Source organism: Procambarus clarkii, unplaced genomic scaffold (genome assembly GCF_040958095.1).
Source record: "Procambarus clarkii isolate CNS0578487 unplaced genomic scaffold, FALCON_Pclarkii_2.0 HiC_scaffold_95, whole genome shotgun sequence".
NCBI lineage: Eukaryota > Metazoa > Arthropoda > Malacostraca > Decapoda > Cambaridae > Procambarus > Procambarus clarkii.
Window position 1 is genome coordinate 3,289,332 of NW_027189128.1, and position 12,433 is coordinate 3,301,764.

At 44.2% G+C, this 12,433-nt stretch overlaps 1 long non-coding RNA gene across 1 annotated transcript; it reads left to right on the top strand.

Moving 5' to 3' along the window:
• Positions 1-2,208: 2,208 nt before the first annotated feature.
• On the top strand, positions 2,209-11,363 carry LOC138360087 (uncharacterized). The gene is made up of 3 exons (XR_011226202.1): positions 2,209-2,335; positions 8,010-8,235; positions 9,626-11,363. It is a non-coding gene; the product is annotated as an uncharacterized lncRNA (long non-coding RNA).
• Positions 11,364-12,433: the final 1,070 nt, after the last annotated feature.

The window sequence follows — 12,433 nt, forward strand, 5'->3', positions numbered from 1 at the left end:
AGGCTGCAGAGGTATTCTATCACCCATGTCCTGGACACTATAATAAAACACTCAACACAGGAAATCTTCTGGAAATATGAAAAAGTCAAATAGAGTCTTAATGTTTAAAAATTAGGAAAGACAGGAGGCACTAAATTACTAACCAGTGTCAGTGACAAGAATTTCGAGTAAAATATTGGAAAAGTAAGCAGGTTGAAAATAATATAAAATCTGGAGAAGATAATTTTTTTATGAAAAAGCAGCATAAATTTAGAAGGGGAAAGTAGTATCGTGTCTGTAAAAAATTACAAACCGATGGCACTAATATCACATATCATAAAAATATTTGAAAGAGTGCTAAGAAGTAAGTTAACAAAATACATTGGAATCACAGCATCTTCATAACCCTGGACAACATGGTTTCAAAACAGAGCGTTCTTGCTTATTTACTTTAATTATAATTTACTAATTAATTAATTAAAAGTATAATTATAATTTACTTTACTTATTTAATTACTCAGTTGTTGGATCACTATGGCATGGCCTTAGATGCCATGGAAGACAATCAAAACGCTGATGTAATTTACACAGATTTCGCAAAAGCCTTCGACAAATGTGACCATGGTGTTATTACACACAAAATGTGTTCAAAAGGAATTACCGAAAAAATATGCAGATGGATCTACAATTTTCTGACTAACAGATCCCGAAGTGTAATTAAACAAAATAAAATCCGGATCATCATCCGTGAAGATTTCAGTCCCCCAGGTTACTGTCTTTGCTCCAGTACTTTTCCTCATTCACATATCGGACATAGGCCAGGAAACAAACCATAGTACCGTATCATCCTTTGCAGATGATAATAGACAACATAGAGGACACAGCAAACTTTAAATCAGATGTAAATTATATCTTTCAATGGGCTACAGAAAATAATATGGTATTTAATGAAGATAAGTTTCCAGCTCCTGCGCTAATGGGGGAAAAAATTATAAATGGAAGCCACGTACAAAACGCAGTAAAGTCATACTATAGAACGAAAAAATCAATATAATGGATATGGGTGAACTTATGTCAGACGACCTGAGTACCTTTATGGATCATAATAAAGCGGGGGTCACAACTGCAAGAAAAATGACAGGTTGGAAAACAAGAACCTTTCAAATTTGAAATGCTAAACCAATGATCATACTTTTCAAGACGCCTTTGTTCTCTAGAGTGGAATACTGCTGCACAATGACAGCACCTTTCAAAGCTGGAGAAATTGCTGACCTAGAGAACGTGCAGAGATCCTTTACTGCTAGAATCCCCTCAGTAAAATATCTAAACTATTGGGACCGACTAACATGCCAAAATCTGTATTCTCTTTAGCCTAGACGGGAGAGAGAGATAATAATTTAAACGTGGAAAATATTAGAGGGACTGGTCCCAATCCTGCACACAAATAACACCACATGAGACCAGAACGTATTGCAGGATGTGCAGGATACCCCCCGTTGAAAAGCTGAGGTTCAATAGGTACTCTGAACTCTTTGAACATCAGAGGCCCGAGACTGTTCAACACGCTTCCACTACAGATAAGGGGCATAACTGGCCGACGCCTCAGAGAGTTCAAGAGAGAACTTCATGAACACCCCCAAAGGATACTTGATCAACCAGGCTGTGATTCATTCGTCAGGTTGCGAGAAACCACGTCCAACAGTCTGATTGACCAGTCCAGCATCCAGGTGGCCTGGTGGAGGACCGGGTTGCGGGGACGCTAAGCCCCGACATTATCGCAAAGTAACCGCATGGTATGTTAGGTGACAAACCTGATCGAGTTCTATGAAAATTTTATTAAATATGACAGGAAAAAAGATGACTGTGTTCATCTGAATTTTCCTAGATTATTAAAAAGGTAATATTTATATACTAAATTGAATAGCAATTATCTTTTCATGTGCTTAAAAACGAACGAATATCTGTTTAATATGCTTAAGTAGCAAGTTACCATCTAATTATAAACGAAATGAAGTATTTAGTAAAAATAATTTATTTAAGAATAAGGAAGAATAATTTAGTTATGAGCAGAATAATAATTATATATTTTTAGCCGAAGTAACTATCAATTATTTACATTTACGTTGAAGAGATAAACAATAAAAAGCACGCGTAAATTGCCATTCCTCGTCAGCGCGAGCGACCGCAGGTATAAAACCTGCGGCCTACGTTAGGTTGGCCTCAGTGGCTCCCAGGTCCCAGAGAGAGACAGAGTGGGTTCAGTGGCTCCCAGATCCCAGAGTGAGACAGAGTGGTTTCAGTGGCTCCCAGGTCCCTGAGTGAGACAGTGTGGCTTCAGTGGCTCCCAGGTCCCAGAGTAAGACAGTGGCTCCCAGGTCCCAGAGTGAGACAGTGGCTCCCAGGTCCCAGAGTGAGACAGTGGCTCCCAGGTCTCAGAGTGAGACAGTGGCTCCCAGGTCCCAGAGTGAGACAGTGGCTCCCAGGTCTCAGAGTGAGACAGTGGCTCCCAGGTCTCAGAGTGAGACAGTGGCTCCCAGGTCTCAGAGTGAGACAGTGGCTCCCAGGTCTCAGAGTGAGACAGTGGCTCCCAGGTCTCAGAGTGAGACAGTGGCTCCCAGGTCCCAGAGTGAGACAGTGGCTCCCAGGTCTCAGAGTGAGACAGTGGCTCCCAGGTCTCCGAGTGAGACAGTGGCTTCCAGGTCTCAGAGTGAGACAGTGGCTCCCAGGTCCCAGAGTGAGACAGTGGCTCCCAGGTCCCAGAGTGAGACAGTGGCTCCAAGGTCTCAGAGTGAGACAGTGGCTCCCAGGTCCCAGAGTGAGACAGTGGCTCCCAGGTCCCAGAGTGAGACAGTGGGTCCCAGGTCTCAGAGTGAGACAGTGGCTCCCAGGTCCCAGAGTGAGACAGTGGCTCCCAGGACCCAGAGTGAGACAGTGGGTCCCAGGTCCCAGAGTGAGACAGTGGCTCCCAGGTCCCAGAGTGAGATAGTGGCTCCCAGGTCCCAGAGTGAGACAGTGGCTCCCAGGTCCCAGAGTGAGACAGTGGCTCCCAGGTCCCAAAGTGAGACAGTGGGTCCCAGGTCTCAGAGTGAGACAGTGGCTCCCAGGTCTCAGAGTGAGACAGTGGCTCCCAGGTCTCAGAGTGAGACAGTGGCTCCCAGGTCCCAGAGTGAGACAGTGGCTCCCAGGTCTCAGAGTGAGACAGTGGCTCCCAGGTCTCAGAGTGAGACAGTGGCTCCCAGGTCCCAGAGTGAGACAGTGGCTCCCAGGTCTCAGAGTGAGACAGTGGCTCCCAGGTCCCAGAGTGAGACAGTGGCTCCCAGGTCTCAGAGTGAGACAGTGGCTCCCAGGTCCCAGAGTGAGACAGTGGCTCCCAGGTCTCAGAGTGAGACAGTGGCTCCCAGGTCTCAGAGTGAGACAGTGGCTCCCAGGTCTCAGAGTGAGACAGTGGCTCCCAGGTCCCAGAGTGAGACAGTGGCTCCCAGGTCTCAGAGTGAGACAGTGGCTCCCAGGTCTCAGAGTGAGACAGTGGCTCCCAGGTCCCAGAGTGAGACAGTGGCTCCCAGGTCTCAGAGTGAGACAGTGGCTCCCAGGACCCAGAGTGAGACAGTGGGTCCCAGGTCTCAGAGTGAGACAGTGGCTCCCTGGTCCCAGAGTGAGACAGTGGCTCCCAGGTCCCAGAGTGAGACAGTGGGTCCCAGGTCCCAGAGTGAGACAGTGGCTCCCAGGTCTCAGAGTGAGACAGTGGCTCCCAGGTCTCAGAGTGAGACAGTGGCTCCCAGGTCTCAGAGTGAGACAGTGGCTCCCAGGTCCCAGAGTGAGACAGTGGCTCCCAGGTCTCAGAGTGAGACAGTGGCTCCCAGGTCTCAGAGTGAGACAGTGGCTCCCAGGTCCCAGAGTGAGACAGTGGCTCCCAGGTCTCAGAGTGAGACAGTGGCTCCCAGGACCCAGAGTGAGACAGTGGGTCCCAGGTCTCAGAGTGAGACAGTGGCTCCCTGGTCCCAGAGTGAGACAGTGGCTCCCAGGTCCCAGAGTGAGACAGTGGGTCCCAGGTCCCAGAGTGAGACAGTGGCTCCCAGGTCCCAGAGTGAGACAGTGGCTCCCAGGTCCCAGAGTGAGACAGTGGCTCCCAGGTCCCAGAGTGAGACAGTGGCTCCCAGGTCTCAGAGTGAGACAGTGGCTCCCAGGTCCCAGAGTGAGACAGTGGCTCCCAGGTCCCAGAGGTGGATGGTGACCACGGGGCGTGTTGTATGTTGTCTCTGGTGAAGATTTATATGTGCAACGCTTATTGATGAGTGTGGGTCTCATCATTTTTGTGTGACCCGTATTTACCTCACCAATACTAGTCGATGTAAACAATAACGTCGTTCTTAGACATAACATTGATGGATGTTAATGGGATCTGGGAAAATTTATTTGAAAACTGCATTTTTAGACATTACCCATTATATATCGGTGGACAGTCTAGGATATGATCGGTAGACAGTCTAGTATATGGTCGGTTGACAGTCTAGGATATGATCGGTAGACAGTCTAGGATATGGTCGGTGGACAGTCTAGGATATGGTCGGTGGACAGTCTAGGATATGGTCGATGGACAGTCTAGGATATGGTCGGTGGACAGTCTAGGATATGGTCGGTGGACAGTCTAGGATATGGTCGGTGGACAGTCTAGGATATGGTCGATGGACAGTCTAGGATATGGTCGGTGGACAGTCTAGGATATGGTCGGTGGACAGTCTAGGATATGGTCGGTGGACAGTCTAGGATATGGTCGGTAGAGAGTGTAGCATGTAATTGGGGTACAGCCTAGTATGTGATCGATGAATATTCTAGGCTATGTCTATGAAGTACTTTGTCAAAGTCTTTCTGACAGTCTGAGAAAATGAAGTCTGATCACCCTACTCATTCTTGCATAAATATTGTCTATTAAACCTGTGATGCAGGGTTTACCATCCATAAACCCATGATGGTGGCGTACATATATATATTGTATATATAATACGACCAGCTTGAATCGTCCTAAAACCATGTGATTCAGAAAAACTCTTCCTCGTGAAGGGTTCGAACCTCAGACAACCAGGCACTCATACACACTTGCATATTCAGTACCATATCCACTAGACCACAACTGACTGTTAAAAAATTGGTAGTTTGTTAGACTTTTAACCCAGTTGCGAACAGCACTCGGTGGCCAACGGGCACAGATATTTTGAAAAAATCAATTTATTATTTGAAGAAAACGTGTGAATCATTTATATTACAAGCTTGAATGGGTCTCAAGCCATATGCATCAGAAAAAGTCTTCCTCGTGAAGGGCTCGACACCCCAGAAGGATTCAAACCCAGACAGCCAGGAGCACTATGCACCATGGCGTACCTGGTACCATAACCACTCGACCACCGTGACTGTACAAAAGTCATTGGGAACCGAGGATATATTCCTAACGACCCGACAGCACTTGGTGGTAAGCTTGGGCATAGATATTTCATCGAATCACGTGAGTAACAGAAATACAAACAAGCTTGAATGATTCCCAAGCTTTAATGCAACTGAAAACTCCACACCCCAGAAGGATTCGAACCCAGATAGCCAGGAGCACTATGCGCCATGCCATACCTGGTTCCGCATCATTCCATTAAATGCTTAAGCTCCAAGCTTCACTGGTACCATTGCATAGCATTCAAGCTCGTTCGCATTTGTGTTGCTCACGTGGCCCCACAAAGTGAGGTAATTCGATGATATATCTATACCCAAGCTTACCACCAAGTGCTGTCATGTCGTAGGAGATACAGCCTCGGCTACCAATGACTTTTGTACAGTCACGGTCACGGTGGTCGAGTGGTTAAGGAAACAGGTACGCCATGGTGCACAGTGCTCCTGGCTGTCTGGGTTCGAATCCTTCTGGAGTATGGAGTTTTCAGTTATATATATATATATATATATATATATATATATATATATATATATATATATATATATATATATATATATATATATATATATATATATATATATATATATATTGGTAGCAGTCTTTCCTGTAGACATATATTATTAAATATGACCGAAAAAGTAAGATTAATAATTCTAACACAAATTTTCTCTATGTTTCTTATATTTCTTTTCACTGTTGATGGTAACTGAAAAATCAATTATCCAAAATTCATTTTTATTTCTAGTCTGACGCGCACTTGAACGCGTTTCGTAATAACTTATTACATTTTCAAAGACTTTAGTTTACACACACACAACTATAACTTGCAGACACTAAACAGAGTTTAAACAGCTTTGATTTTATACCTGCATTTGGGTGAGGTGATTTGTTACAACAGTTTTGGATGAGGTGAATACAAACAAACAACATAAGACAGTTTTGTCTTGTGTTGAAAGTTTGTTTTCCTGGCCACGCGTTGCTGTGGTTCAGCAACCTTTCCCTGTCTCCCAGTCGTCCCCACCATTCCCCCTTCCCCTGTGTCACCTCATCCTCCCAACAATTCTGCACTCCCCTATTGCCTCGTCCTCCCCACTATTCCTCCCCTCCCCCATCTCTTTGTCCTCCCCAACATCCATCACTCCAGTGTCCGCTCGTTTCCTAACCATTCCCCACTCCTCCCCACCATCTCCCACTCCCCCATCCCCCTGGTCCTCCCTTCCATTCCCCCCCCCCCTCATCCCCCTCGTCCAATCCACCAACCCCCACTCCTCTGTCCCCTTGTCCTCCCCATCATTCTCCATTTCCCTATCCCCTCGTCCCCATTATCCCCAACTGCCCCGTCCCCTCGTTCTCCCCTCTATTACCCTTTCCGCTGTCTCCTCTTCCTCCCCACCATCCCCCACTCCTGTCCCCTTGTTCTCCCCATCATTCCCCACTTCCTTGTTCGATGCATTAACAATCGATCTGATGTTTCCATCAGAAAATTGGGAACATCAAATGATCTGATGTTCCCATCACTGAAATATAAGAAAAACAGTTAAAAGAACGATATTAAAATAAATGAAAAAATACAAAAATAAACTATATTCATGAAATGAAAACTATACTCACGAAATGAACGGTATGGTAAACAACACAGGTCAATTCCAACACAATTCACATAAAATAATTAAATCAAAATCAAAATATATCAAAATCTATGAAAATTCAATTTATCAATGCAAACAGAAATATTGAAATGGAACTGTAACATATTTAGTATAGCATGTGTGTTGCTCTTACATGCAACAGAAGGCACTGTTTTTCAAGAGAAGCATATTTTACCTGTCACAGTGTGGCATCTATACTTATACTTATGAAATGAACGGTATGGTAAACAACACAGCTCAATTCCAACACAATGTCACACAAATTAATTCAATAAAAAATTAAATATATCAAAATCTATGAAAATATAATTTATTAATGCAATCGGAAACATTAAAATGGAATTCGTGAAATATTTAGTATAACGTGCATGTTGCTATTATGGGCAACAGATGGCGCTGTTTTTAAAAAATAATCTTTTTACCTGTCAGAGAGCTGGCATCTTTATAGTAGGTATATTAAAAGACGCGCCTATTCGAATGCAACGTTGTGTCGAAATTTCAAAGCAATCGGTAAAGAGGTTTCGAAGATTTCCCTTACATGATAAACACAGTTTTTCAAAAAAAGCATTTTTTTTTTACTGTCACAGACGTGACATCTATATAGTAGGTAAATAAAAACCTGCTCGGATGCGAATGGAACGCTGTGTGAAAATTTCAAAGCAATCGGTGAAGAACTTTCGGAGATTAGTGGTTATGCACAAACGAATATTTCCATTTTTATTTATATAGATGTGATGAACATAGTTATCATTGCTCTTACCCATTTTTTCACATAAATAATTTCTCTCAGTCCTTAGCAAGAAGAAGGTCAGGCGGGGAATCTCTTTACTTGATTCTGTAAGAGTATTTCTTAATTTAAAAGCTTTGGAATGCAACAGGAAAAAACGAATAAAAATATATCATGATGACTTCAATTTAATCCAATTTTCATTTCTCTCATATTGCAGGCTGAAAAAAGGCTATAAGGGCAGTAAGAAACAGAAAAGGGAGAATTGGACATGGAACGGAAAATAAAAGAATGACCTTAACCTCGACGTTGTGGAGCAAGGTGACACTAAACAGGAAACCGAAGCTGACAAGGAAGTCGACATGATAACTATTGCTGAGCTAATCTGGGAGAAGAGGGATGCTGGAGTGATCGAGGAAGAAGAGGAAGGGGAGAAGGGAGAGGAAGTAAGACTCTAAATACTTTAATAAGAGCAACTACTAGAACAATTGATGTTCTAGTAGTTGTTATTATTGGTGTTCTAATTTCTAACTAATAGGAGTTAACTATAAATATTATTGTTAGTTTTATTTGGCCTAAATTAGTCTCGCTCATGCAAGTCGGCGTTCAATCCCCGACAGTTCAAGTGTGTGGGCACCATTCCATCCCCCCGTTCCAGATCCTTATCCTGATTCCTATAAAGTGCTATATAGTCGCATTGGCTTGGCGCTTTTCCCTTATAGTTCATGCCATGACCAAGCGCTTTGAAATGCGTTCCGATATCCCTTGTTAATATTTTCGAAGACAGAGTTCGAGTGACTACAAAGTTTCTTGCTTCATGATTTATTCCCTAGGATGAGGTGAAGGTGATTAGGTGAAGGGAATGAGGTGAAGATGACTAGGTGAAGATGACTAGGTGAAGAGGATGAGGTGAAGGTGACTAGGTGAAAGGAATGAGGTGAAGATGACTAGGTGAAGGGAATGAGGTGAAGATGACTACGTGAAGAGAATGAGGTGAAGGTGACTAGGTGAAGGGAATGAGGTGAAAGTGACTAGGCGAAGGAAATGAGGTGAAGGGAATGATGTGAAGATGACTAGGTGAAGAGAATGAGGCGAAGCTGACTAGGTGAAGAGAATGAGGTGAAAGTGACTAGGCGAAGGAAATGAGGTGAAAGTGACTAGGTGAAGGTGAATCCCATCACATGTCCATTATGTTTTTTCAATTTCCTGTTTGCATGATGGCTGGGGCAGTATGCTGTATGTTCCGTCGTGTTCTTGAAGTTGGCAGAGTGTAATTTGGTGCTAGTTGGCTATTGATACTTGATCAATCAATTGCTCATATATACAAAGCGAACCAAGTTGTCTTGGTGTGCTTGGTATATATAGAAGCTAGAAAAAAAATGAAAAATTCTCGGTCGTATTCCTATTTCCTTCAACTCTAATGGATTGACCCCACGTCACCAGTTCCACCTACCTTAGATGGATGGAACCATTGTACGAACGTCACCTCACCACACGTTTGTCCTCCTTAATGTGGATGGCACCATTAACCCCACTTCAACTCGTCAGAAGTTCCTGCTCCCTCAGGTGGATGGCAACTAACTCTTCTTTATGTGGCTGGCACCTGTGATCCCACGTCATCTCTATAATTTTCACCCCCCATCACGTAGATGACACTGTTGGCCCAGCTTCACCTTACCACAAGCTCCTCCTCTCTCAGGTAGATTTCAGCATTCGCCCTAAGAAAATCTTTGTCCCCATTAACCTTGCGTCACCAGATAACGAGTTCCTTCCGCCGTCTTCTGGTACATGATACCACTGAGCCACCTACCTCATCACATGTTTCTTCTCCCTCAGATCAATGACACCAATGAGCCTTCTTTACCTCAACGCAACCTCTTCCGGGTCGCCTCCCTTAAGCTGCAGAGAGCCTCTAAGTCGGTGCCCTCTGCCAGCAAACCAAATCACAGCACCACCACAACCATCTAAATCTCTGCCATGCAGACCGAGATCAGCAGCTCTACCATTGATAACTGGCTGTCAGAGAGCCCGAGGGGCAGGTCCAACACTTGATAACTGGCTGTCAGAGAGCCCGAGGGGCAGGTCCAACACTTGATAACTGGCTGTCAGAGAGCCCGAGGGGCAGGTCCAACACTTGATAACTGGCTGTCAGAGAGCCTGAGGGCAGGTCCATTACTAGATAACGGGCTGTCAGAGAGCCTGAGGGCAGGTCCATTACTAGATAACTCTCTCTCAGAGAGCCTGAGGGCAGGTCCATTACTAGATAACTGGCTGTCAGAGAGCCTGAGGGCAGGTCTACCACTAGATAACTGGCTGTCAGAGAGCCTGAGGGCAGGTCTACCACTAGATAACTGGCTGTCAGAGAGCCTGAGGGCAGGTCCACCACTAGATAACTGTCTGTCAGGAGCCTGAGGGCAGGTCCACCACTAGATAACTGGCTGTCAGGAGCCTGAGGGCAGGTCCACCACTAGATAACTGTCTGTCAGGAGCCTGAGGGCAGGTCCACCACTAGATAACTGGCTGTCAGAGAGCCTGAGGGCAGGTCCATTACTAGATAACTCTCTCTCAGAGAGCCTGAGGGCAGGTCCACCACCTGGTAACTCTCTCTCAGAGAGCCTGAGGGCAGGTCCATTACTAGATAACTCTCTCTCAGAGAGCCTGAGGGCAGGTCCATTACTAGATAACTGGCTGTCAGAGAGCCTGAGGGCAGGTCCACCACTAGATAACTGGCTGTCAGAGAGCCTGAGGGCAGGTCCACCACTAGATAACTGGCTGTCAGGAGCCTGAGGGCAGGTCCACCACTAGATAACTGTCTGTCAGGAGCCTGAGGGCAGGTCCACCACCTGGTAACTCTCTCTCAGAGAGCCTGAGGGCAGGTCCATTACTAGATAACTCTCTCTCAGAGAGCCTGAGGGCAGGTCCATTACTAGATAACTGGCTGTCAGAGAGCCTGAGGGCAGGTCCACCACTAGATAACTGGCTGTCAGAGAGCCTGAGGGCAGGTCCACCACTAGATAACTGTCTGTCAGAGAGCCTGAGGGCAGGTCCACCACCTGGTAACTCTCTCTCAGAGAGCCTGAGGGCAGGTCCATTACTAGATAACTCTCTGTCAGAGAGCCTGAGAGCAAGTCTTGATACTCGTTTATTTTAATGATAGTCTTAACCTAAAAGCAACTATGGTGTGATTGAGAATTTTCGCGCCTTGTTCAGTGTCATGAGTTTAAAAAGGTTCAAAATCTGAGATGTGTTATCAAGAGTGTTAAAAGCAAGTGCTCGTATCCTACCTCAGCTCATCTGAAGCCTGCATCTAGAAACTCATTTATTTCATGAGAATGTACTTTGAAACTATCACATAGGGAACTATCATATAGGAACTCTCTGTCTCTCCCCAGCACTTCAAATAATACAATTTGATAAAATTTTGGTCTGTAAGTTGTTGCTAATTATATTTCTGATCTTGATGATGGCAATGTTTACTTACTATGTTGTTACTGTGACTTATATAATTAAGTAATTTTTATGTACACTTTCCAAGTTATAAATATACTATAATATTCAACAATTTAATATTCAATAGTCTTTGATTGGGATGATTGATATTCAACACATGATAAGTATTGTATCTTCAAGACCACTATATTTAGTTTGTGATCACTTGTTTGGAAGAATCTTGTTATCCAGCCAGTTAATTTTCTTGCTGTTGTGACTGTATGTTTATTTATTCTTTAACTAGCTGTACTCGGCCACAGCAACCTTCCCCCGTTCTCCCAGTCCTCTCCACTATTACCTATGCTCCATCCCCTCATCCTCCCAGCAATTCCTCACTTACCCGTCCCCTCGTCCTTTCCACCAACCCACACTCCTCTGTCGTCTTGTCTTCCCCACCATTCTCCATTCCCCTATCCCCTCGTCCCCACCATCCCCTCGTCTTCCCCACCATTACCCCCTCCCCTGTCCTCTCGTCCTCCCCAAAATCCCCCACTCCTGTCCCCTGGTCCTCCCCAACATTTCCAACTCCCTGGTTCGATGCATTACCAAACGATTTGAGGATCCTATCAGAAATTTAAGAACGTCAAATGATCTGATGTTCCCATCACTTAAATATAAGAAAAACAGGTAAAAAAACGAAATGAAAACCAATGAAAAAATACGAAAATGAACTATACTCAGGAAATGAACGGTATGGTAAAAAAAAACAGCTCAATTTCAGTACAATGTCATACAAAATATATTAAATCAAAGTGAAAATAAATTGAAATTTATGAAAATTAAAAATGTCAAAGATATCAGAAACATTAATATGAAATCATAACATATTTAGTATAGCTTGAGTTGCTATTACGTGCAAGAGATGGCACAGTTTTTCAAAAAAGCATGTTTTTACATGTCACAGGTGTGGCATCTATATAGTCGGTATATAAAATCACACGTGTATTCGAAAGGAAAGTTGTGTCAAAATTTAAAAGCAATCGATGAAGAACTTTCGGAGATTTCAGCATGTATTGCTCTTACGTCCAACAGATGGCGCTGTTTAAAAACAAAGCACGATTTTTCCTGTCACAGGTGTGCTATGCATATAGGAGGTATATAAAAACACGCGCCTATTCGAATGCAATGTTGTGTCAAAATTTCAAACCAATCGGT